The sequence below is a fragment of the Lampetra planeri genome, chromosome 32, assembly GCF_965212315.1.
Source record: "Lampetra planeri chromosome 32, kcLamPlan1.2.h2, whole genome shotgun sequence".
NCBI classification, from domain to species: domain Eukaryota; kingdom Metazoa; phylum Chordata; class Hyperoartia; order Petromyzontiformes; family Petromyzontidae; genus Lampetra; species Lampetra planeri.
The window spans coordinates 3,868,820-3,894,826 of NC_136138.1; the positions used below are offsets into that span (position 1 = coordinate 3,868,820).

General features: G+C 55.0%; 1 protein-coding gene across 2 annotated transcripts in view; it reads left to right on the forward strand.

The window, feature by feature from the left end:
• The window catches only part of LOC144729324 (plexin-B1-like), a 112,501-nt gene that overhangs the window by 9,858 nt on the left and 76,636 nt on the right, over nt 1-26,007 (forward strand). Inside the window, exon 2 of one of the 2 annotated variants that reach the window (XM_078609500.1) lies at nt 23,724-23,910. The exons of the other annotated variant lie outside the window; for it this stretch is intronic. The gene's annotated coding sequence lies outside the window, so the exon portion shown is untranslated. The remainder of the gene's footprint in view (nt 1-23,723; nt 23,911-26,007) is intronic. 2 annotated transcript variants of the gene reach the window in all.

Sequence of the window (26,007 nt, forward strand, 5' to 3'; positions counted from 1 at the left end):
TACTGGGATCGCGTTATCGCCATCCTCGAATCTTACCCAGACCCAGCAGAATGCTGGAGAACAGAGTGGAACCACGCAGACTTCCAGAATAGACACCTCATTTGACATTGATCCTCGACGGCGTGACTATCAACCGCTTCAGAACATCCCCAGGCCGATGCTGCATCACATCACCTTCATAAATGGAAGATTAAAGAGACGGCCAACATGGTGCGATTAAGGCCAATGCAAGCCAGACTGGACCACGTGGTAAACCACACTGTGGGCTGCGCTCCTACAATAGAGGAGGAAGAGGAACGGCAAAACCACACCAACTCTCTCCAGAAAGCCCTCGTCGTGGCGGGCAGCAGACCTCGACATTGGCAACGAGCTCTTGAACATCGAGCTGCCTTGCGAACGAACCGCACCCATCACTCCACACACAGTGCTCCCATCGCTCCACATCCAGCACTCAGCACTCGGATCACCCATCACACCGCACACAGCACCCATTACACTACAGCTGTCACTCCACACCCATCACACCACACACAGCACCCATTACACTACAGCTGTCACTCAGATCACCCATCACACCACACACAGCACCCATTACACTACAGCTGTCACTCCACACCCATCACACCACACACAGCACCCATTACACTACAGCTGTCACTCCACACCCATCACACCGCACACAGCACCCATTACACTACAGCTGTCACTCCACACCCATCACACCACGCACAGCACCCATTACACTACAGCTGTCACTCCACACCCATCACACCACACACAGCACCCATTACACTACAGCTGTCACTCCACACCCATCACACCGCACACAGCACCCATTACACTACAGCTGTCACTCTACACCCATCACACCACGCACAGCACCCATTACACTACAGCTGTCACTCTACACCCATCACACCGCACACAGCACCCATTACACTACAGCTGTCACTCCACACCCATCACACCGCACACAGCACCCATTACACTACAGCTGTCACTCCACACCCATCACACCACACACAGCACCCATTACACTACAGCTGTCACTCCACACCCATCACACCACGCACAGCACCCATTACACTACAGCTGTCACTCCACACCCATCACACCACGCACAGCACCCATTACACTACAGCTGTCACTCCACACCCATCACACCGCACACAGCACCCATTACACTACAGCTGTCACTCCACACCCATCACACCACACACAGCACCCATTACACTACAGCTGTCACTCCACACCCATCACACCACACACAGCACCCATTACACTACAGCTGTCACTCCACACCCATCACACCGCACACAGCACCCATTACACTACAGCTGTCACTCCACACCCATCACACCACACACAGCACCCATTACACTACAGCTGTCACTCCACACCCATCACACCGCACACAGCACCCATTACACTACAGCTGTCACTCCACACCCATCACACCACGCACAGCACCCATTACACTACAGCTGTCACTCCACACTCATCACACCACACACAGCACCCATTACACTACAGCTGTCACTCCACACCCATCACACCACACACAGCACCCATTACACTACAGCTGTCACTCCACACTCATCACACCACACACAGCACCCATTACACTACAGCTGTCACTCCACACTCATCACACCACACACAGCACCCATTACACTACAGCTGTCACTTCACACCCATCACACCGCACACAGCACCCATTACACTACAGCTGTCACTCCACACCCATCACACCACACACAGCACCCATTACACTACAGCTGTCACTCCACACTCATCACACCACACACAGCACCCATTACACTACAGCTGTCACTTCACACCCATCACACCACACACAGCACCCATTACACTACAGCTGTCACTCCACACCCATCACACCACACACAGCACCCATTACACTACAGCTGTCACTCCACACTCATCACACCACACACAGCACCCATTACACTACAGCTGTCACTCCACACTCATCACACCACACACAGCACCCATTACACTACAGCTGTCACTCCACACTCATCACACCGCACACAGCACCCATTACACTACAGCTGTCACTCCACACCCATCACACCGCACACAGCACCCATTACACTACAGCTGTCACTCCACACCCATCACACCACACACAGCACCCATTACACTACAGCTGTCACTCCACACCCATCACACCACGCACAGCACCCATTACACTACAGCTGTCACTCCACACTCATCACACCACACACAGCACCCATTACACTACAGCTGTCACTCCACACCCATCACACCGCACACAGCACCCATTACACTACAGCTGTCACTCCACACCCATCACACCACACACAGCACCCATTACACTACAGCTGTCACTCCACACCCATCACACCACACACAGCACCCATTACACTACAGCTGTCACTCCACATCCATCACACCGCACACAGCACCCATTACACTACAGCTGTCACTCCACACCCATCACACCACACACAGCACCCATTACACTACAGCTGTCACTCCACACCCATCACACCACGCACAGCACCCATTACACTACAGCTGTCACTCCACACCCATCACACCACGCACAGCACCCATTACACTACAGCTGTCACTCCACACCCATCACACCGCACACAGCACCCATTACACTACAGCTGTCACTCCACACCCATCACACCGCACACAGCACCCATTACACTACAGCTGTCACTCCACACCCATCACACCACGCACAGCACCCATTACACTACTGCTGTCACTCCACACCCATCACACCACGCACAGCACCCATTACACTACAGCTGTCACTCCACACCCATCACACCGCACACAGCACCCATTACACTACAGCTGTCACTCCACACCCATCACACCGCACACAGCACCCATTACACTACAGCTGTCACTCCACACCCATCACACCACACACAGCACCCATTACACTACAGCTGTCACTCCACACCCATCACACCACGCACAGCACCCATTACACTACAGCTGTCACTCCACACCCATCACACCACGCACAGCACCCATTACACTACAGCTGTCACTCCACACCCATCACACCACACACAGCACCCATTACACTACAGCTGTCACTCCACACCCATCACACCGCACACAGCACCCATTACACTACAGCTGTCACTCCACACCCATCACACCACACACAGCACCCATTACACTACAGCTGTCACTCCACACCCATCACACCACACACAGCACCCATTACACTACAGCTGTCACTCCACACCCATCACACCACGCACAGCACCCATTACACTACAGCTGTCACTCCACACCCATCACACCACGCACAGCACCCATTACACTACAGCTGTCACTCCACACCCATCACACCACGCACAGCACCCATTACACTACAGCTGTCACTCCACACTCATCACACCACGCACAGCACCCATTACACTACAGCTGTCACTCCACACTCATCACACCACACACAGCACCCATTACACTACAGCTGTCACTTCACACCCATCACACCACACACAGCACCCATTACACTACAGCTGTCACTCCACACTCATCACACCACACACAGCACCCATTACACTACAGCTGTCACTTCACACCCATCACACCACACACAGCACCCATTACACTACAGCTGTCACTTCACACCCATCACACCACACACAGCACCCATTACACTACAGCTGTCACTTCACACCCATCACACCACACACAGCACCCATTACACTACAGCTGTCACTTCACACCCATCACACCACACACAGCACCCATTACACTACAGCTGTCACTTCACACCCATCACACCACGCACAGCACCCATTACACTACAGCTGTCACTCAGATCACCCATCACACCACACACAGCACCCATTACACTACAGCTGTCACTCTACACCCATCACACCACGCACAGCACCCATTACACTACAGCTGTCACTCCACACCCATCACACCACACACAGCACCCATTACACTATCGCCATCCCTCCAACTCCCATCGCTCCACACACATCACTATTCACCAGGCACTCCCATCACGCATCTCGGCTGCACTACTCTGCGGTGGTTGTCTCACCCCTACCCTCCCTCCGATTGTGGCCTGGGTGGACCCCCCCCCCGCATGTGTTGTGTGCGTGGAGCGGCGTTCTTCTTCTTGGCTTGCGAGCGGCTGATGAAATGGACAGTGGCTGCGTGTGTTTGCCAGCTCCGTTATAAATTGTGGGGGCTGTCCATGTCCTGACGAGTGGGGCAGCGGGATGGGGTGGTGGAGGGGCGGTGTGTGTGGGACAGGAAGGAGCGGGCGGGGGGCTGTGTTTGTATTGTCGATGGAACTCGGCTGGCCCCAACGCGCGTGTTGACCGCGCGTGTTGACCGAGTTCACCCATTGTGCTGTGCCCGTGACTTACTGCTGCCGCTGTCGCCACCACTGTGCCAGCTCCCCAATGTTTCTCTCTTGGCGCTCTCTCCGCTCTTCTGTTCGCTCGCCGGCTCGGTCGGCGGCAGAGCGGCGAGCGGCTGGCTCCGTTCTGGACATTTGTGAAAAAGAGCTTCATAGCTCACCGGCTTTCTCCAGGATGAATGAATAATAATGTTTCTGATTCTGAAATCCTGGTTGGGGTCGGTGAACTCTTAGCCCATCATCCCATTCATCCCTCCCGGGTGGATGCACACGAGCATCTACCCCGGGTACAGAGCGGCGGTGGAGGTTTTGCTGTGCAGGACTGTGGTGCTGACATCCGCGACCCACCAGTTTACTCCGTCAATGCCAAGTCGACCTAGAGGAGGCCCAGGCCCGGTTCGGATAATCACCACTGTTGATCGTGAACGGGAATCGAACTCTGATCGCATAGCTCGGCTCCATAACCACGGCACTTCTGCTCCCGGACTAATCTTGCACACACGCACACACGGTGTGTGTGCACACCACCGTACCCGCTCACACGCACACACGCACACACGCGTACGCACCACCGCTGTGCTGTAAATCTCCTGGAGCCGTACCTGCTGCTGCTGCCTGGAATGTTTATTTTATTGCCTGCCGCTTTAATCGCGCGGGAGAGCAGCTTGGCGAGTCGCAGCACGCGCCTCGTGTTGGAGCCGGCGTCCTGCGACGGTTTGTAGAGAGAGAGAGACACCTCCGTCGTGGCTGCTTTCTGTCATCCGTCTCTTCTGCCCCCCCCCCTCCTCCTCCTCCACTGCCGTTGGGGACAAGCAGGGGGGGTGGGTAGGGGGCTCCACCACGGGCGAGGGCTCAAATGTTGACCCCCCCCTGGGGTGGCACAGCTGCAGTAGACGCTTAAGCTGCGGAGGGGGGGGGCGGGGGATACTCGTCTCTGATTGGACGGGAAGGGAGGGAGCCCCACAACCCAAAATTGATCACTTCCCCAGGACCCAGGGGGCCCGGGTGTCCGCACCCTCGACCCCACAGCCCACGGGCGGCTGAGTTGTTGTTTCAGAGCCGTCCGCTCTGTTTGTTTGAGAGCACCGTGTTTATTTTAATTGCCGTTTCTCGACAGGGACGCGAAACAGCCGAGGGGCATTCCCCCCCCCCCACTCGTTTTGACCGCGTGGCGGCGGCGGCGGAAGCGGCGATGGCCCTGACGGTCACCAAGGTGGCATGACGGTGGCATGACGATGGCATGACAGTGGCATGACGGTGGCACGGCTCGCGTGTGATGGAGCACGGCAGCGTGGCCCATGTCGGTCGGCTCCGGCCTTGGGTGTAGGGGTCACAACTCTGCGCCCCACAAACCAAACCCGGATGTATTTCTCAGTCAACCGAGCTGCTTCAGTTAGCCTAGCTAGGGCACCTGGTATGCAGGAGGTCGTGGGTACAATCCTGACCCTGAGGCCTGCTGTGTATTTGGAGTTTGTGTGGATTTTATCCGGATCCTCTGGTTTTTCCCTCCACATTTAGAAACAATCTTTTAGAGTATTTGGCTGCTATAAATTTCCACAGGATAAGCCAATTCGTTGAGCTATCAATTGTGGCCAGGTCGCTTCTGAAAAAGAGTTACATAGTTCAGTGGGCCTTACGTGGTTAAATAAGAAATAGTTTAGTTTTTATAGTATATTGGCTAAAAGAAGTTACCAGTGTAACTGGTCTTGGCCATACATCCCAATGTTAAAACATTTCCTGAAAATGACTAAATTTGGATCGTACACAGGAACATTACCGCCCCCCCCTCCTGCAAAAAACTTGGCAGAACTCTCCTGAAAAAGATCGTTAAGACTCGGTGAGGCTTTCCGAGTCTAATCGGTGCAGTAATATAAAAACTGTGCAATTTCCATTGATACGGTTCAACACAACGCAACGCCACCAGACCTCGGTACGAATTAATTCCTGCCTCCCGAATACAGACGCCAATTTGCTAGCAGGTGGCAACCCCAGCGAGTGATTGGGTGGGTGAGCTACCGATCTGGCAAATGAATGAATGAATGAGTGGGTGAGTGAGTGATTGAGTGGGGATGCCACCCGTTGCACAGAACAAACGCGTACATATTTCCCAGTCGACCTAGGTCAACACTGTACAGTATCCTGGAGTACAGTTCAACACTCGATCTCCAGAGCTAGAGTACAGTTCACTGCAAAGAGCATTCCACCAGACCTTGGTACTAAATTAATTCCTGCTACCAGAACGCAAGTGCCAGTTTCGAACAGGTGTCCAGGAACAACCCTAAACTAAAAACTACTCAAAACGAAAAAACTTAAATGAAACAATCTTTTTTTTTTTCCAGGTAAGGTCCGCTGAGCTATATTGTTATTTTTCAAAAACCATCTGGCCCTGAAGGATAGTTCAACAAAGTGGCTTATCACGTGAAAATGTACAGCAGCCAAAATGCTCTTAAACGCATGTTGATTATAATAAATGTGGAGGAAAAATCCAGAGGACCCGCAGAAAAATTCCACGCGACCACGGGGAGAACACGCAAACTCCAAAAATACAGGCGGTCAGGGTTGGGACCGACCCTGACGCCTGTTTATTTGGTTAACATCTTGCCACCCGGCCGGACGGCAACTGTACTTAGTCGTACGCTTGGACGGAAATCCCTCTGGGCCCGCGTCCCCTTCTCGCCTCCTGCGCTGCTCGCGAGAGCTCCACTCTGTCGCCACTTGACACCTCGCTGACATGGCGCGTCACCCCTCCTCCAGCTCGTGCTTGAGTTCCACTTGGGTTCTCCCTTCTCTCTGGCAGTCGAGAAATGTTTGAGGCGGTTGTCCTGCCTCCCATAAATCTTGCCCAACCCTGTTGGCCCCATTCATGGTTGGGCCTCCCTTCCCGTGTTTGCCCCCTATCTGTGACTCCATGTCCACGTTTCTCATATCTGTGTCTCCCTACCTCTGGCTCCGTGCCCGTGTTTTTCTCTGCCTGTCTCTCTCATGCCTTTATCTCTCTGTCCATGGATCTCTCTTTTTGTCTCCCCTGTGTCTCCCTGCCTGTATCTCCTTACACTTTTCTCTGTACTTGTCCCTCCCACTACCTGTATTTCCCCAACTATATTTGTCTCCCCCCCACCGTCGCGGCCGCCGCTTTCCGTAAGTGCGTGAATCGCGCTTTTTAAGAGAGAGTATTTAAGAGAGAACGTGTGCCTTTTTGCTGGCTTACGATGAGTTCACTGCGTTTCCTCGACCGCATTGAGCGGAGGGCGGTGGGAAGCGGGCGCTGCGGCTCTCGTGAGATGCGAGCCCTGGGTTGACGCGCAGCGGCGTGAGTCCGGTCGGGAGGGGAACATGGAACGCGAATCTCCGTGACGAACTTGATGATGGCAGCTGCGATGATGACGACGGTGGTGGTTGTGTCTTGTGGAGCAATAGCCACATTTGACTGTACGATGTTAAGTTTTGATATCAAGTCGAGAGCATCGGAGACTTTAGCAGATATAGATTCCCATCGAGACCCATAGAGGTGGAGACCTATATATTCACTGAGGACGGTGGTGATGTGGTGTGGAAGAACAGGAAGACTTTAAAGTTAGGGGCCCGGAATTTCCGTCGTGCCGCCACAGTGATGCCTCCGCCGCGGGAATCTTTAGGAGCTGAATTGACCGAGGACCTGAAAGAGGAACACGTCGGTCTCCAGGAATCGGTCGCCATGACTGGAGAGCGGAACGGGAAGGGCTTACTTCAGCCTCCGCCGCTTGCGGCGACCAACGGAAGAGAAGAGAAGGAGGAGGAGGAACAGAGGGAGCGGCAGTTCACGTGTAAATATTTTTCTTGACCGGCTAAGAGCCCAATCTCCGTGACCGTAAAGCATGGGGAGGCCTTCATCCAGCAGTTGATAGTCACGAGGCAGCAGTAAGTTGGGTTTTCACTGCAGGAGGCCCGAAGGGAGCAGGCGGGCACCTGGGTAATTAAATCAACGAACGTTTGACGGATAGTGCCGTGCGGTCTGACGTAGAAGTGATACGGTGGGGGTTCCGAGGGCCCGCGTGTGCTCGCGTGCGGGTGCTAGCGTGCATGCGAGGGCGAACGTGGAGGTGGTTTGTGTGGTTTTCCATGCCGTCGTTGAATGCGTAACTGCACAGCAGTGCGCCACTCGGCCACGCCTCCGCCGTTGTGGACTCTGATCACGGTCCGCTGTAAAACGTGTGCCGTCCTTTGTCCCGGGACGGTGAGGCCCCTGCAGTGGTGGGAGTACAGTTCGTGTCGCTTGAGGCCAACGCGACCGCCAATAACGCCAGGCTGGTGTGAAACTCCGCGTGGCCTGGCGGTTGAGCGAAATGGCTCCTTAGCAGTTAAAGGGTTGCGGGTTACAATACCTCCGGGGTCGATAAAATAAGTACCGCATTATGCGGAAGTTAGAATTGGTCATAGGAATGTAAAATTTTTACCACTGGCTCGACCAGGGCTGTTAAACAGGACACAAGCAGGAAGTCACTCTGACTCTTTTTGAAAAGGGAAAGTAAAATCATAAATATAATGGTCCGACGTTTAGGGCAGTAGGGCCCTTGTTGTACATGGCAGAGAGAGAGATGGTTGGTTTCGGACCGGACCCTCATCACAACTCACCGAGAGACGAGATCCGTGTGTGTGTGTGCGCCGAGTGCCGTCTGTGATGTGCCAGCAAGGCCGGCGATGCAAGAACAAATCGCTGCGCCCTCCGCGCTGGGGACACGGGCCCCGGGGAGCGCAGTGGAGTTTGCCTTGGGGACCCCTTGCATTCACTGTGGCTATTTTCCATTTCTCTTGAAGACAAATAACGTTTCCTCTAATTCGCCACAATCCCTTGTTCCGTTGCATGGGCATCGCAGATAGCATCGCCCCGCTCCGCTCCAAAGGTTTGTTGTTGTAGGTATGGAGGAGCGGAAGCATTGTGGTTAGCGCACTGCGCTACGCATCCCGGCGAACCCGAGTTTGATTTATGCTCCCAACTAATAATGGTAGCAAATATTTGAACCGGTCCTGGGCCCTCCCTTAGATCGACTCGGCCTCAAATGAGTACTTGGCGTGATGTGTAAACATCATCACTGGGGAGACCAAACCCGACACAATTGTTTCCCAAGGTTTGCTCTTGGGATTTAATTTTGGGGTGGGGGGTGGTGAGGTGGAGAGGCAAGGGGTCGCCTATTCCTGGGCTATTGTCTACGGTGGGACGAGGTCACAACCCCTGGGGTCAGGACACAACGTTGCGTTGCAGGCGTTGGAGCCATCGCTGTAACCCTCGATTGTGATGGAATCCCATCGGAATGCGGCCGCTCTCGCCACACCACGGAGCTCGGCAGGGTTGTGCCTGGGTGGTTCTTGTGTGTGTGTGAGCGCCACGTGCCGCAGGTGTTCTAGGCAATGGGGCTGCGTGGTGGGCATCGCGAGTGCTGGGCCAGCAATGCTCAGGTCCAGGGCTTGAATCCAGGCAATCGCCTGCTATTTAACCGGTCAGCAATGACTCGTACAGAAACCCATTAACTCACACGGAGACCCATAGACTCACATAGACTGGGTCGTGAGAAAATCGGGTTTCCATGTATAGTGGGTTGATGGTCTCAGCCCAGTCACGTGACATTATGGTCGTTTCTGTATTTACTTCGGGTATTTTCCAGATCTGTATTACTCTCGTTGGCTGGAGTGGTTTGGAAAGTACTACAGTTCGCTGCGTGGGCCAGAGGTCACGTGAAGGAATTTAAGGGGTAGCTCTGTGGTATCTCCTTCCGGAGGCCATTTTCTTATCGCAGGGGCTCGTACTGCCCAGCGAACAATCCGAATGGCGTCTCTGTCTGGGGACACGGATAGCGCAGCCGGTGGATGTTAAAATCAATGGGGCCGCCTCCCAAACTGAGCTCCCGTGACTGCAGGCTGCCCAGCCGGCCGCACTTTACACTTCATTGCTTAAGGACAATACTTATGAAGAAGAATAACAAAATAAATAATCAGCTACTCTCAATCCACTTTCGGATTAAGAAGGACTCGCCACGACATGTCGGTTGTGCGGTTTGTTTGACAGGACTTCACCCAAGCTGGTCACTTTGGGTCCGTGAAGAGTCGAGCATGGGGGCGGGGAGGACAGGAGATCGCATCGTCACGTCGCACGCTCCAGTGATGTTCGCCGTGGCCGGCAACCGAACTCAGGCCGCCGGGTCCATAGCGCAGTGCTAATGCTAACGCCTCTTACCGCCGCTCCAACTAACACGAACAACAACGAACGATGGTTATTGTATATTTATATAAAACCCACCCACGGACGTGACGGACGGCGAGAGCATGAAATGTTGCGAGATTGCGGTCCGAGCGTTGGTGGCTGCGATGACAGCATGCCGAGCAATGGAATGGCCCCGAGTGGGGACTGTGTGTGTCAGGGACGATGACCCTTGAGACGAACATCTGGCTCACGGGGAGGGGTGGGGGAGGGGGGGGGGCCTTGGCCAGACGCATCGCACGCAGTCTCCGAGGCTCTCGCCGCCCAGAAAAGGATGCTGCTGCTGCTGCCGCCGCCACCACCGCGGAGCGACGTACAGCAGCACCGTGGCTGGACTGGTGATCCAGAGGGTCGCCCCTTCAGACCGATCTTTTGGCGCGCGGCAGTTGAAACGATGGGGCCAGGTTTCTTAAATCTATAAACTTAAAAAAACTAAACAGTTTTTTTTATTTTACCGGTTAATGCCCACGGAGCTATGCAGCTCTTTTTTTTAGAAGCGACCTGGCCACAAATAATAGCCCAATGAAGTGGCTGGTCATGTAGAAATGTATAGGAACCAAATACTCTAAACGCATTTTGATTCTAAATGTGGAGGGAAAAACTGGAGGACCTAGAGGAAAATCCACGTGACCACGGAGAGCGAGAGACACGCAAACTCCAAATATACAGCAGGTGTCAGGGTCGGGATCAAACCCACGACCTCCTGCATACCAGGCGGCAGAGTGGAGACCGAACGGAGAAGCAGGAGGGAGACGGCGGAAGAGACGGCGGCGGTGAAGGGCGTCATCAGAGGGGGTCGGAGGCCACGGGCAAACAGGAGCAGCCAGGCGGCGAAATAGGGAGAGCGTGGGGGGGAGGAAGTTCCCGGACGACGACAGCAGCAGCAGCAACAACAACAACAGCCACTCCCTCCTCCTGGCGCCTTCACACAGTGGGCCCGTTGAGCGATAAACTCGCTCGGTAACAACGCAGAGATGGAGATCGCTTCCGCGAACTCCCAATCGGTTTTGGCGAGTGCTGTTAGCGCCGAGCGCCAATTGAGGCAAGGAGGCGGAAAGTGGGGGGGGGGGGGTCATTCCTGGACCAGGCAGCCACTGACTCGGGACATTTCATTTTTGAGACTGCGGGGGTGGGGCGTGGGGGAGCATTTTTTTGGGTTGAGTGGACCTAGAAGAGTCCTGTGTCAAACGCAGATGCCGCTGCTGCTGCGGCATTGCGAGCGTTGCAGCGTCGCCGTGCGGAGTTAAACCCCCGACGCTTCCCGTTAGCTGCCCCCACCCTAGTCTCCACTCGCAAACCGAGGTCTCCTGTCTCTCTCATCGCTGCCACCGGCCGTTACCGCGACCGCCGGCACCACAGCCAAGCACATCCTCTGTCCCGGTGTTCAGAACGATTGGGGGGGGGGGGCGACACACGAGGGCCGTCCCCTATGTCGGTGGGGTTCATCCCCCCCCCCATCCCGTGGGGAGAAGAGAAGCCACAGGGGTCTGCAGCTGAGCAGATGGGTCCGGCCGTGAACAGGGAGGAGGGGGGGGGGGGCTTTGTGGTGGGGGGGTTTTGAGACGGGCTGCGCTTGACGTTAATTGGCTGCGAATGGCGCGTGGGCCGATTGAGATGTAACGACACTCGGCCCGAAACCGCTGCCTTCACCTGCGCCCGATCACCCGTGGCCCGGCGGTGGTCGTGGTGGTCGTGGTGGTGGTCGTGGTGGTCGTGGTGGTGGTCGTGGTGGTGGTCGTGGTGGTCGTGGTGGTGGTCGTGGTGGTCGTGGTGGTGGTGGTGGTGGTCGTGGTGGTGGTGGTCGTGGTGGTGGTGGTCGTGGTGGTGGTGGTCGTGGTGGTGGTGGTCGTGGTGACCGTGCCCGCGCAGCCGGGGACAGCAACTGTGTCCGTCCCCCAAGCCGCTGTAATTGTCCCCACATGTGACACGGTGATGGGGGGGCGCCCCTTCTGGAGGAGGAGCAGCCCCTTGCCCCCTATTTGTGAGCTGCCCCCTCCCCCTGTCCCCAGGGCAGAGCTGGTGCCCTCGTTGAATAAATATCTAATTAGGCAGCGCGTTGTTCCACGCTGGGCGTCTGTGCCATTGTACACGGTGAGATCTCGCGCTCTGATAATTACAGCACACCTGCTCTTCGCACCGCGTGCTCATGCGTGCGTCGTGTGGCCGGACGTGGCGGTGCTGCTGCCCCCCCCTCCCCCCCTCGTGTGCCGTGGCGTCTTTTAATAGGTGCTCGCTTCCAGCACTTGCCCCAACAGTCTGTTGAAGGCTATACGGGAGCAGGGGGGATCTCTGTCTTTGTGTGCGGGGTGGTTTACGCCCCCCCCCCCCCCACCATTTTTCACCGAGTGGCGGTGACAAGGCCAGGTTGCTTGTGCCAGGCTAGGGACACTTGTGCCAGGCCGTCGCGTGAAGTGTCGGAGGCCTTGCTGACAGGAGGTCACGCGGCAGACCCAAGTGTTACGCGGTTGACCCGACCGGCCAATGCTCAGACACGAGCACTCTAACTCGCGAAAGACAAAGATCGCCCCGTGTAGCCTTCACAGACTGGAGGGGCAAGTGTTGTTATCGAGCACCTATGAAGGCCGGAGTGGAAAACGATGGGGTGGGTGGCCAGTACCACGCCCGACCGCTTTTGTCTCCCCAGTGCTAGCGATGTTTACACACCGCACCACTCATTTGAGGCTGAGTCGACCTAGGGGAGGCCCAGGACCGGTTCAGATAATCGTCACTGGTGTTGACCGTGAGCGGGAATCGAACCCGGGTCGCCGGGTTCGTAGCGCAGCGCGCTAACCGCTACACCACACCTCCCCACACTCTCACTCGCACACACACTCGCAGGCACTCGCATATTACGCACTCGCACTCGCTGACATTTCCCCTTTGCGGTAACATCGTGATATCTGGATAGGAACCGTTCTGAAAACTGCTGGTACACTCGTCTGATGTTCTGAGAAGAGCTGGTGTGCCGTGCCGACGTTATTCCGACACTGCGTGTAACATTTATTTCCCGCTCACCCACTGACTCACTCACCTGGTACATGTGTCAGGTGTTCTCAAGTGCTGGTATGACATTGCTGGGTTCATACCGGCACATTTCCTCCACTGTATAACACTGCTCGCCCACTCACTCACTCACTCACCCACTCACCCACTCACTCACCCACCCACTCACCCACCCACTCGCCCACTCGCCCACTCACTCACCCACTCGCCCACCCACTCGCCCACTCACTCACCTACTTGCCCACTCACCCGCTCACTCACCCACTCACTCACCCACTCACCCGGTTCACGTGTCTGGTGTTCTGAGAAGTGCTGGTGTGACGTACCGGCATTATATCGGCACACTTCCACCATTGCGTATGCACACACGCACATCCACACACACTGGTCGCGCACATAAACGCACTGGCACACAGACGCGTCCCCACAATAAACAAAGACCCCCATATAGCCTTAACAGACTGTTGGGGCAAGTGCTGTTAGCGACCACCTATGAAGGCCGCAATGGCACACGAGGGGGTGGGTGGCCAGCACCACGCCCGACCGCCTTTGTCTTCCCAGTGGCGATGTTTACACACCGCACCCGGTACTTATTTGAGGCTGAGTTGACCTAGGGGAGGCCCAAGACCGGTTCAGATAATCGTCACTGGTGTTGGCCGTGAGCGGGAATCGAACCCGGGTAGCCAGGTTCATAGCGCAGCGCGCTAACTGCTACACTACCGCATCCCCACACACACACACATTCACACACGAAGACACATTTGTGCGCGCGCACACATGCGCTCATCTGCACACACACGTGCATACGCACGCAGGCATTCAGGCGCACAAACTCACGTTGTAGTTTCACCCCCGCAACACCTGACCCCCACTGCCCCCCTCTTATTCTCGAAGAGCAGTTTCGTCTTGTCGCATACGTTGCTTTCATGTTAATAATTAAACAAACTGATTACAACACCCACACAGGCACGCTCGCCTACACGCTCGACCACACGCGCACTCGCGCTCGGCCGCACACGCACAGGCAGAAATACGCTCGGCCACGCACTTGCTCGGCCACGCACGCACGCACACACGCGCTCGGCCACGCACGCACGCACACACTCGCTCGGCCACGCACGCACACACAACGCAGGAAGCACATTGGGCGGGTATTCAGTGCCCTCTTCCCCATCGCCAGCTTCATGAACGCTCGCTCCAGCTGCTGACTCAGAGCGAGCGAGCGCCACCCTCCCGCCTCTCCCCCACATTTCTCCCCCCCCCCTCCAAGATGCGATGCACCCTAAACAGAACCCCCCACGCTCACAGGTTCCTTGGCTCCGTGCTCCCTCTTGCTCCCGCTCCTCATCGTCATCCTCTGTTGGCCTGCCCCGCAGACGCATGGAGTTCATATTTGACTCGGAAAACTGGAAAAAAAAATATCTTCCAACGGGGACTCCCCTTGGTGGTTGTGCCGGCTGGGTTTGTGGGGGGACTGAGAGGGGGGGGGGGCTGAGGGAGGGTGGGGTGCTGAGAGAGGAACGGTCGGAGCTGTGCCGCTACGAACCCCGCGTCGTCGCGTCCATCCGAAGCGTGCCACGAAACCGTCGCGCGGCCGCCCCCCCCCCCGACGTGGATGACTGCGCGTCGCACCTCCATCCCGCCGCCGCTCGCTGGGGGCCCGTGGTGGCGGCGGGTGCACGGCGGACAAGTGCGGTTGCACCCCACAGCAGGAATGTGGAATTTTCCATCGCCGATAGAGGAAGCTACGGCGGCGGCGGGGATGATCGCAGCGCCGTCGTCGTGCATCGTTGTCGAGTCCCCGCCCCCACCGCGCCAGCGACGCGACGTCACGGTTCAGGGTCGCGATCTGTTTCAAGAATGTATTTGTTTGATGTTTGTTTTTACCGTCTCATTTTGTATCGCGCCTCGTTTCCTTCTCTCGCTTGTACAGTTTCGCCTGCGCAATCGGCCCTGAACGACTCGTCGACGCGATGGTTCGCGGTGAGCCTCGGAGTGGCCGCGATAACCTCGCCCCAACGGGTTCCTGGACAGTGCCTCGAGATGCTGTCCCCTGTCGGGAGCTGGGAAAATACAAACGTCGCTCCGGCCGCGCTGCTAACGATATTGACCAGCGTCGCGTCACATTACCAATTCTGAGTTCGAGAGTTCAAAGCCGGGTTGAAAAGCTGATGTTGTGGATGTTATTGCTCGGCCCGCAGTTTGCTGCCAAGGGAGTTGCAAGCCTTGGGCCCAGTGTAGAAGGCGCCGCTCCCAACACTGTGGTCTGTGCACGCGGGGACGCCGTTGTCCGAGCTGTCTGCGGAGCGAAGACCGGCGCCGTGATCGGAGGTCTGCTATGGGATGTGAGGGCTTTGGACAAGTAGACTGGACCTTTGTTTATATAATAGGCTATGTGCGTTTATAGGCAGCAGAGTTGATGCACAATTCGGGGGTGGGTGAATTATTGGCTGAGTGTGCGTGCGTGCGTGGATGGATGGATGGGTGAGTAGTCGTGTGCATGAATAGGCAGCAGAGAGTTGATACACTATCCAAAAGTGCACTGGGAGCCGGGGCAACTCTGGAAGAGCAGAGGTGTGACACGCTCATGGAAGGCGAAAGTAGTCCCAGAGCTCGCCTGGCTGCCAACAACGTCACCTGTTGCAAGAGTGTTTCCCTATAAAGCCACGCACGCGTGGTTAGGCCTCGGAAAGGTAAGGTAAAAGTTAAAAGGTAAAAACAATGAGCCGACCTTTACCCTACCTTTTACCTTACCACAATACAATCACGCTACCCTACCTTTTACCCTTCAGCAGGTAAGGTAAAAGGTAAAAGGTGAAAAGCAACGAGCCTACCTTTTACCCTACCTTTTACCCTTACCCCATACAAATTACCCGATTACAGGGTAATTACTAGGGAACTACACATCAACAAGGTTTATAACGGTAAATATAGAATATTCTCGATTATTCCGATTTTACACGCTTTCTATTAACTCACTGTCTGTTGTTGTCATTGTTGTTGTCTTTGTCATCGTTGTTGTATCCTAAAATCTTGCAACTCAATTATTACCCACTTCCTAATGTGGTATCGACTGCAAACTTCGTATACTTATATCATACTGATGACAATACTATATTCTGTCAATAAACAAATATATATTTCTTAACATTGTTTTTTATATGTTATGTTTCGGCTTGGGTCTAATTGTCCACGCTCAACTGACGTTGGCTGTAAATCACCACGGCCCCTTACGTTGTGGCAAGCTTCGGGGCCACTTCCTGGAGTCGTGGAGTTCTGCCATTACGAGTACATTTAATAAAAGCGTGTTTTTTTTAAGTTTATTTTAAACATTACTTATTAAATGGAGGCCACGGACTGCGCCACGGAGCTTTTAGCGGTAAACAAGGCACCGTATTTACCGGGTAATACTTCACGCTACCTTTACCCTACCGGGTAACTCTTCCGAGCTACCTTTACCCTACCCTTTACCTTACCCCTTGGCATGTCGACACCTTTACCCTTTACCTTTACCCTTTTTCCCGGTAAAAAGGGTAAATTACCTCACCTTGCCGAGGCCTACGCGTGGTGTTACCGAGGAACGCGCGTTCAGTTGTTTTGCTGTGTTTGCGTCGTGGGGTTTTTGGTGGCTGTGACTGGTTGTGTGGTCAGAGGGATCGCACGCGCGCGCACGCACGCACGTACACGCTTGCGTGCTGCGCAGCTGTTGAGGTAGATTAATTCCCAATCGGTATCCAGGAACCACGCAAAGATCAATCAACACTTGTAAAATAAGCAGCAAAGTGATGTTTTGGTTCCAGAAATGGTAAAACCTATTGTTGTTTTTCATCATTTTGGATGCTGTCAAAAAGGTCCCGTAGAAGCGCCAAAATATACATTGTTGATATAATAAACCAATATCGTGCTTCACGATGGGTTTATTTTGGTTTAGGTCGTGTCGGTGTCGTGTAGGTGTCGTGTATATCGTTAATTAGAACTGCCTCCCCACCACTCGACGACAAAGACGAGCGGCATCGAGCTGTCACGAGGGCCGGTGCTACGTTGACGATGCCGGGCGGCGTCTCCCGCGACCCGTCGAACCGAATCGTGGACGGACTTCTGCAGCTCCACCGTTCCTTTGCTGGGCAACAAAGCCGCCGATTGGGCCCAGGTGTCCCACGTGGCGCCCAGTGCGGTTTGTCTGGCTGTGTCGGGTGGAGGGGGGAGGGTACACCGGGCAAGGCACACTCGTCGTCCCTCGCTTAACGCGGTGGTAGTTGTCGTAGGAGATGCCTTCCTGAAAAGCGTCGCGTTGAGCGAAATCTACTTTAAGCGAGGAACTAATGAGTTAACGAATCGCATTTGCATCGCGGTATAAAATCATCCGCCAGCCACCCCATGGCAAGACAAAGAACTGAGATGAGGGTACGCCACGCTCTATCATTCCGCGTACTGTGTTTCACCGTTTCGCCGCGCAGCTCAAGAAAGTAGTATGTCGTCGACCGCTCGGAGACCGCGTGGTCATAATGGCCGCGTTCCTCGTTATAACGGTGCGCGATCCGCGTTGCGAGAAAAGTTTTCCATCGTGTTGCAGTGAAAGCACGTTAAACGAGGACTTGCCATACGCACTGCACAATCCAACCTCAACAGAAACAAATGATGACTTAAAAAAATCAGTGGGGGTCACGATGATTTATTTTTTATTTTCCAGAGTCTGCACCGTGCGGTTGTGCTCAGAGACGTTGCAGTGGTGCACGAGCACAACTAAGCAAAACAAACTCGACGCGTTCCGTGTCAATAGCCGCACGCGCACGCAGCCACTTCAGCAGAGGCGGTCCATGGGCCCGGGCAGCAATTGGTGCCACCTAAGGTATCAAAACCTTCGTCCTACGTATTTATTTACACTGCCAATGCGAGCGGATTGCTCGATCAGCCACTCATTTCAAAGTGGTTATTGCACATTTCACCGTTTACTGCCCACATAAAGGAATTGGAACGCACTAAAGCAATGTCACCCCGGGTGGCACTGACGAGTGACGTTCGAGCGTTTATTATCGCGCCGTCTCGTGAGTCGAGGCCGTCGCGTGCGCGCCGCGCCGATCGCACATCGGAAGCTCTATGAAAAGACGGCACCTTTCTAAGTCTGTTGTGGAAACCGGCTCAGATGTTCGGCCGTCAAAACTAACCAACTCGCCCACGATGTGAGATGATGCGAGAGCCAGCTGTGTGTGTGTGCGCGCGTGTTCACTCGGCCTCAAATGAGCACCTGGTGCGGTGTGTAAACGTCGACACTTGGGAGACAAAGGCGGCCGGGCGTAGTGCTCACCATCCACACCCTCGTGTGCCGCGCTGACCTTTCATAGGTGCTCGGTAACAGCACTTGCCCCAACAGCCCATTTAGGCGTTGCGGGGGATCTTTGCCTTTGTTCACGCTTCAGGGTGCCCACCCCCACACCCTCTTATCGGGTCTGGGCTCGTGGGCTCTCTGGGAGATCACCCTCTGCAACATTGACTCCAGTTTCCGGCAGCGCTGGTATATCGAACACGGGGCTTCCCCCCCCTCCTCCCTCTCACCAGAGGTCGCAATCGGGTACCCGTACCCTACCCGGGTACGGGTACCCATTTGCGACCCTGGTGCGGCCGGGTACGGGTACGGGTAAGCCGTGAGTCACTGGTGAGTAACCGTTTGTCACTGATTTCCCAACGTCTTGTCTCTGCTCACAATTCAAGTTCCTAGAATCAACCCACCCGCGGCTGCAACATTGATTCATCCCAGAGGTCGCAATCGGGTACCCGTACCCTACCCGATACCCGGCCGGGTACGGGTAGCCGGGTATCGGGTAGGGTACGGGTATCAGGTAAGGAATCAAAACCCGTTTGCGACCTCTGCCTCTCACCCAACTGTTTTCGAATGACTCGGGTCTCTTGTTGAGTCGTCGTCGTTTATGAGGTTATTTATCCCCCCCGGGGTTATTTACGATTTGTGTCTCTTGAAAACATTCTTCGTGAAGGCCGTCAAGTTCTGCTTCGTCTTTGCATGGCTGACGCTGATGCGGAACAGCGGCTGTAATTTTACGCCGAGGTGGTTGTTGAGCCAGATGATGGCATCGGGACCAGCGGAGTGCAGCATCTCTGATGACGATGTCGCCTCCTCCTCTGTGTTTGTGACTCTGGCACCGAGCCCACGTCACGCGTCCCGTGGTTCCATTCTGGGTGGTGACCGCAGTCACCGCACACTGCCTGGAGATTTTGTAATCTCTCATTTGTGCATCATCATTATCAAGGATCCGCATCTGCCGTTGCCATGGTTACGGCGCCGATGCGGTTTAGAGTTTGGATCCAAAAGCCAATCAAATGGCTGCCCAGCAACATAGACTTCTACTGTCGTAAATAAAATGAGAGGTATTATCTTTGATGGTTTGACGTCAGATTTTTGGCGCATTCCGTCACGGTCCGAGCGTTGGTGCCAGCAGCGTGCGCCATGATGAACACCGCCGTTGTTCGTGCGCAGCGGCGTCTTGAGATGCCGGAAAGTTCCGTCGCAACGCGTGCACCGCGACTTTGCCCTGCTGTCGCATCATCACCACGCCTGCTAGCGGCGGCCAGTCTAGCGTGGTGAAATGCATCACCGAAACTCTTAAATCTTAAACAACTGCACTGACTCTGACCTCGGCTGTTACAAATGGTAGCCGCTGTTCGCGTCGTTATTATTGGTGCTCGTTAACGCGACGTGTCTTGGCTCGGAGCTGCGAGTGCTGCTGCTGCAGTGGGTTTGGGGAGAATCTCATCGGAATGCAGTTGTCGCCGTGGTGGTGGCGGTGAGGCCTGTAACGCGACACGGTTGTGGAGGCGGCAACGAGGGTTGGTGGATCACCGCGCAGATGTCGCGAAACTTCCCTCCTCCTCTGTGGGTGGGCGTCGAGGAGACGATGTCCGTACCCTGGCTTTCCCAGGAGCGGGGATAGCACGCACGTTGGGGGTGTTCTCCGGGTTGCCCTGGTTTCTTCCCACGTGCACAATAAACACTCAGAAAATTTGGTGAAAACATCTCCATGTAAAAACCCAATGCAGGCAGGACCCCCCCTCCCCCACCCTGTGAGAGAGAGAGAAGTCCTCGGACCCTTTGTGGCTTCCTGGGTAAAAATGGCCATTACCTCCTACGACTATTTACTATGCTGGCGGGAGACGTGAATCGAGTCATGGGTGCGGTCAGGGATGAGATCTGATCGTAGTCCAGCCTCGTCGTCCCCCCTTATTAAGGCTAATGAGGCAATTTAACCGTGTAATAGAATAAGGGATGGGGGAGAATCGTCAAGCCTCGTGGCCATCTGACGGGCCGTGGGTATGTGTGTGTGCGTGTGTTTGTGTGCGCGTGTGTACGTAGCGGTGGCGCAGTGGTTAGCGGGCTGCGTTACGAATCCGGCGATTCCCGCTCACAGCCTACACCGGTGCCGATTATCTGAACCCGTCTAGGGCCTCTCCTAGGTCGACTCAGCCTTAAGTTAGTACTTGGTACGGCCACTGGGGAGACAAAGGTGGCTGGGCGTGGAGCTGGCCACCGACCACCTCGTGTGCCGTTCTGGCCTTCAACGGCGCTCGCTAACAGCGCTTGCCCCAGCAGTCTGTTAAGGCTATACTGGGGGGGAGGGGATCTTTGTCTTTTATCTTTGATGTAAATAAACAAGGAATTTTCTCCACTGAGGTGAAACGTCGGACAATCCCCGTCGTGCCGTCCACCTCCTGGAGAAATGTGTTCCAGTTGCGCTCCCCTCACCGCGGGCTAGCAACGCGCCCGCGCGCCTCTGCTCGCCGTGCTTTGCGGAGGGCTGGGGCTGGTGGAGCACGCGGAGATTTGCGGAACTCCCAAATTGAGCTGCGCTCCGAGGCGGTCACGCTGGCGCAGCGAGGAGGTTCCGTGAATCCATCCGTGCATCCATCCGTGCCGACCTTGTGAGTGTTGTCTCCAGATTGTTACGCATGGTGGGTCCCCCTCCCCCCCCCCCCCCCTGTGTACTCTTTTTTTTTTTCCGCACTCGAGATAAACAAAAGAAGGATTTTGTCAAATATGCCAGCGCAAAGATTTCCTTCGGAAGACCATTGAGACTTTACCGAATGAACCAAAGAGTGGATCCTTGCAGTCACGAAAACTTCAAATCTAGAATGAAAGCAATGAGACTCTTGGAGGTTTTCCTTAGATATACACCACAGGCGAGGTTGTTAACATCTCACCACGGTGGCTAGGAGATGTTGACTACCTCGTCTGGTATACAGGAGGTCGTGGGTTTAATCCAGACCCTGACGCCCGTATATTTGGAGTTTGCACGTTCTCCCCCGTGGTCTTGTAGATTTTTTTTTCTGCGTCCTCCGGTTTTTCCCTGTACATTTAGAATCAACATCATGCGTTTCGAGTATTTGGCTGCTATAAATTTCCACATGACAAGCCCACGCCGTTGAGCTATAATTTGTGATAGCCAGACCGCTTCTGAAAAAGAGCTATACAGCTCAGCGGACCTCACCTGGTAGAAAAAAATGTTTTGTTAAGTTAAGTTTGAATTGTTAACGTCATCATCACAGGCCACGTAGCCCCACCAGAGAGCCCTTGGTGGGCTGCGCCGATGTGCGCGCACGCGGAATTCACATTCCTGTTGCCACTCGCCTCTTGTCACCTCTGGGGTGGGGAGGCACTCTGGTCCCCCCTTGTCTCAACGCTGCACCCGATACACTTCAGAGTGAAGCTGTAGCCAGGGGTGATGGACGATCCAGCACCCACGTCTTCGCTGGTTCACTCTCAGTCACCTCCGTTTCACTGTCTGGACATCTGTGGAGAAGGGCTTCATAGCTCTTCGGATTCCTCCAGACTAAATGAAGATTCTCATTCCATCTCTCCGATCACTACTACTACCACCATGGTTACTCACGCACTCACCCGTTCACTCACTGATCCACTCACCCACTCGCCCGCCCGCCCACTCACCCACCCACCCACCTCACCACAGGTCACGACACTGCTCTTCTGCCTCTTCCCTCTCACTGCTCCAACTTTGGAATTCTCTGCCTTCTTCTCGTATTTTCAGCTTCCTATAACGACTGTAACCTCACTCGGTTCAAGATGCGTCTCGACGCTTATCCGGTATTGCAGCATTCACTTGCTGTTTGTTGCCGGCCGCTCGTGTGCTTTGGCCCTTTGGGAATGTGTTCGGCATGGGGCTTGGAAGCCGCACGGATGGATTTGCGCGCAGGTGTTTTCTAAGCCCCGTGCTTTGAAGGCCTCAAGCTTTCTCATCTCGTTGCTGGCTCGGATATCGGCTGTGTTATTTCTGGGTGTTTGTCTTTATTAATATTGTAACAAAAATGTCGTTGTTGCAGAGGGCCACGTTTGGGCTGGGCGGGTGCGAGGGGCGGGGGTGGGGGTTGTGGGGGATGGGTGGAGGCGTCTATAAGAGGGCGCTCAGCTGGTGCCGCGTCTTTGGAGGAGGGGATGAGCGAGAGCGAGGAATCTGGGGAAGCAGCCCTCACCCCAACCGTAGCACCAGCCCTACACCCCCAACCATAGCACCAGCCCTACACTTTCCCTGTCTCTAATACTACTGGTCGCCATAACACTAAGACTAGCAACTAAAACTAACAATTGCCTTAACACTAACAGTACCCGAACCCTAATGGTAGCCCTAAATCGAGATGAAAAACTTCTTTAGACCTGCTTGTTGTGTTCAATTGATCTTTGCCCGCACCTCCGATGAGCACGGTTGGCTACGTACGGTGCGAAAGAAGTTCAATAAACGGACATACACAACCCTAACACTTAAAATAGGATCCCGAATGCTGTATCTTACGCGGATATTAACACTGAGGCTTAACCGTGTTCCTAACATAGTTGTGACTGTATTCGTAGTAATAATAATGACCGGAGTTCTAACCGTAGCCCTCTCGTTGACGCAGCACCCACTGAGGACATGGCGGGGGGGGGGGGGGTTTGGCGGTGGGATCGAGCGCTCCACACGCACCGCCGCACTCTCCCAGCATAGCCCCGTGAGCCCCGTGAGCCCCACTACAGCCACTGAGCCAACCCCCCACCACCCACCCCCCCTCACTGTCTCTCCCTAGGAGTCAGGGAGCCCGGAGCGACTGTCTGCTCTCTCGGTGGAGAGGGGGGGTGTGAAACGCCGTCCTGGGCACGGAGCTGAGCGCGGTCGCCAAAAACAACCGTGACAAAATTACGACTCGAAATTGGATTAAGAACACAGCTCTAGGCCGGGCCGACTCGCTGATCGACATTCAACATTTCGCGGCGGTGAGCGAATGCACGGCGGCGTTGGCAGTGGCGGCGTCGTGCCCCCTCTTCCCCTCACCCCCCACCCCCATCTCTTTCTACCCTCTGTGCCGCCCGCGCACGCCGGCCCTGCTGTCGACGTCGCCCTCGGCGCTGGGTTTGCGCTTTCTCGCGCGCGGTTCGAGCGCCGCGGGAGAGATGCGTTCGGAGCTTCCCGCAGGAGGAGGAGGAGGGGGAAGTGGAATGCCGTTTGGGCGACACGCCGCCCTGGATGTGGCCACGCAGTGAGGCACCGGGCCCACGATAATCCCTGGCCCCGTTCCACGCGGCGGCTCCAAGCTTTTGGGGTTTGCGTCTCCGCGAGGCTGGAGCCCGCTTATTCCCACTCACCATTTTTTTGGCCACGCTGTACCAACAACCAAAACCATGTCGCGCTGGCCTCACGGGACGTTCGAACGTGGCTTGGGGCCCAGCAGGCCCACGGGCGGTGCTAACGAGGACGCGTTCGTTGCGCGTGACGTCGGTCAGTCCACCGTGAGGACTCGGCGCAACCGTCGCCATCTTCGCGCGACTTCACTCGATGGTTGCCTGTGACGTCGGCGGGCGTGGCTCGGCTCGGCTTCTGCAGTGGAAAAAACGAGGTTCCTTTAATGCTCTGGGAAGACTGCAGATTTGCAGGGACGGAGTCTGATTGGTGTCCCGCTCAAATGCACATCGAGGCGGCGCTCATCTTCCGGATACAGCCCTGACCGAGCCAGTGGTGGAAATTACACATTACTATGACGGAGGCAAGCTTATCCATAGGACAGCCGTGGTTGAATCCTCCCACAAACACAAAACGCGTACTCATTTTGATCAACCCGCGAAGGGATGATTGGCCAAGTAAACTCCCACCCGGGATTTCAATTTGTTTGCGAGCCGCTCACACGCTGAGGAGGGGGGGGAGGAGATGCCCAGTAATTGTTACAAACAGTGCGGTCCCCTTTCTCAAAAACTCACTTTTTTGCCGGTCCAAGGACGGGTGTATATTTCAGTAAATCAGAAATATTCAATAGAAAAATTGTTCAGCTCATGATTTTCAATGAGGGGGGGGAAGATTGCCCCACGTGGAGTGGCGTCACCCGCTAATGGTTATTGGGGAGGGGTGCGACATGTGGAGTGACGTCACCCCCTCATTGTTGTTGTGGAGGGACGTCACCCCCTCATTGTTGTTGTGGAGGGGTGCGGCATGTGGACCGATGTGACCCGCTCATGATTATTAACGAGGGGAGGGGTGCAGCATGTGGAGTAGGCGACCTTCTTGTGCGTTAATGTAAATTTGCACGCGGGCATGAATATTAATGAAGGGGGGGGCTTTTTTGCAGTGACGTCACGCACGGATGTTGCATTGTGATGCGTAGATTAAAAAAATTACCGTCACTTTCTGTAAAGAAACGTCATATTTGAAGCGACTTTGCGTAATAAATTATTTAATTCAGCTCGACCTTCCTCTGCGTTAGTGTAAAAATCCACCCACTCATGAATATTAATGAGGGGGGTGGGCCTCGTGGAGTGACGTCACGCGCGGGACGGACAGACATTTATGGCTGATTATGTCCTATAAACCCAGCGACTGTAATTATTTCACAGACAAAGATCCCCCATATAACCTTAACAGACTGTTGGGGCAAGTGCTGTTAGCGAGCACCTATGAAGGCTGGCACGGTACAATAGGGGCTGGGTGGCCAGCATCATGCCCGACCGCCTTTGTCTCCCTGGTGGCGATGTTTACACACCACACCAGGTACTCGCTTGAGGCTGAGTCGACCGAGGGGAGGCCCAGGACCGGCTCAGATAATCGTCACCGGTGTTGGCTGTGAGCGATAATAACCCGGGTCACCGAGTTTGTAGTGCAGTGCACTCACCAGCCTGTAAAACAAACCCCACCCTCCCTACAGCAGTTCGCGTGAGAGATCCCGTCTGGCCGGTGTTTCACCTGGTCGTGTTTTACCTGGTCGTGTTTTACCTGGTCGTGTTTCAACTGGTCGTGTTTTACCTGGTCGTGTTTCACCTGGTCGTGTTTACCTGGTCGTGTTTTACTTGGTCGTGTTTTACCTGGTCGTGTTTTACCTGGCCGGT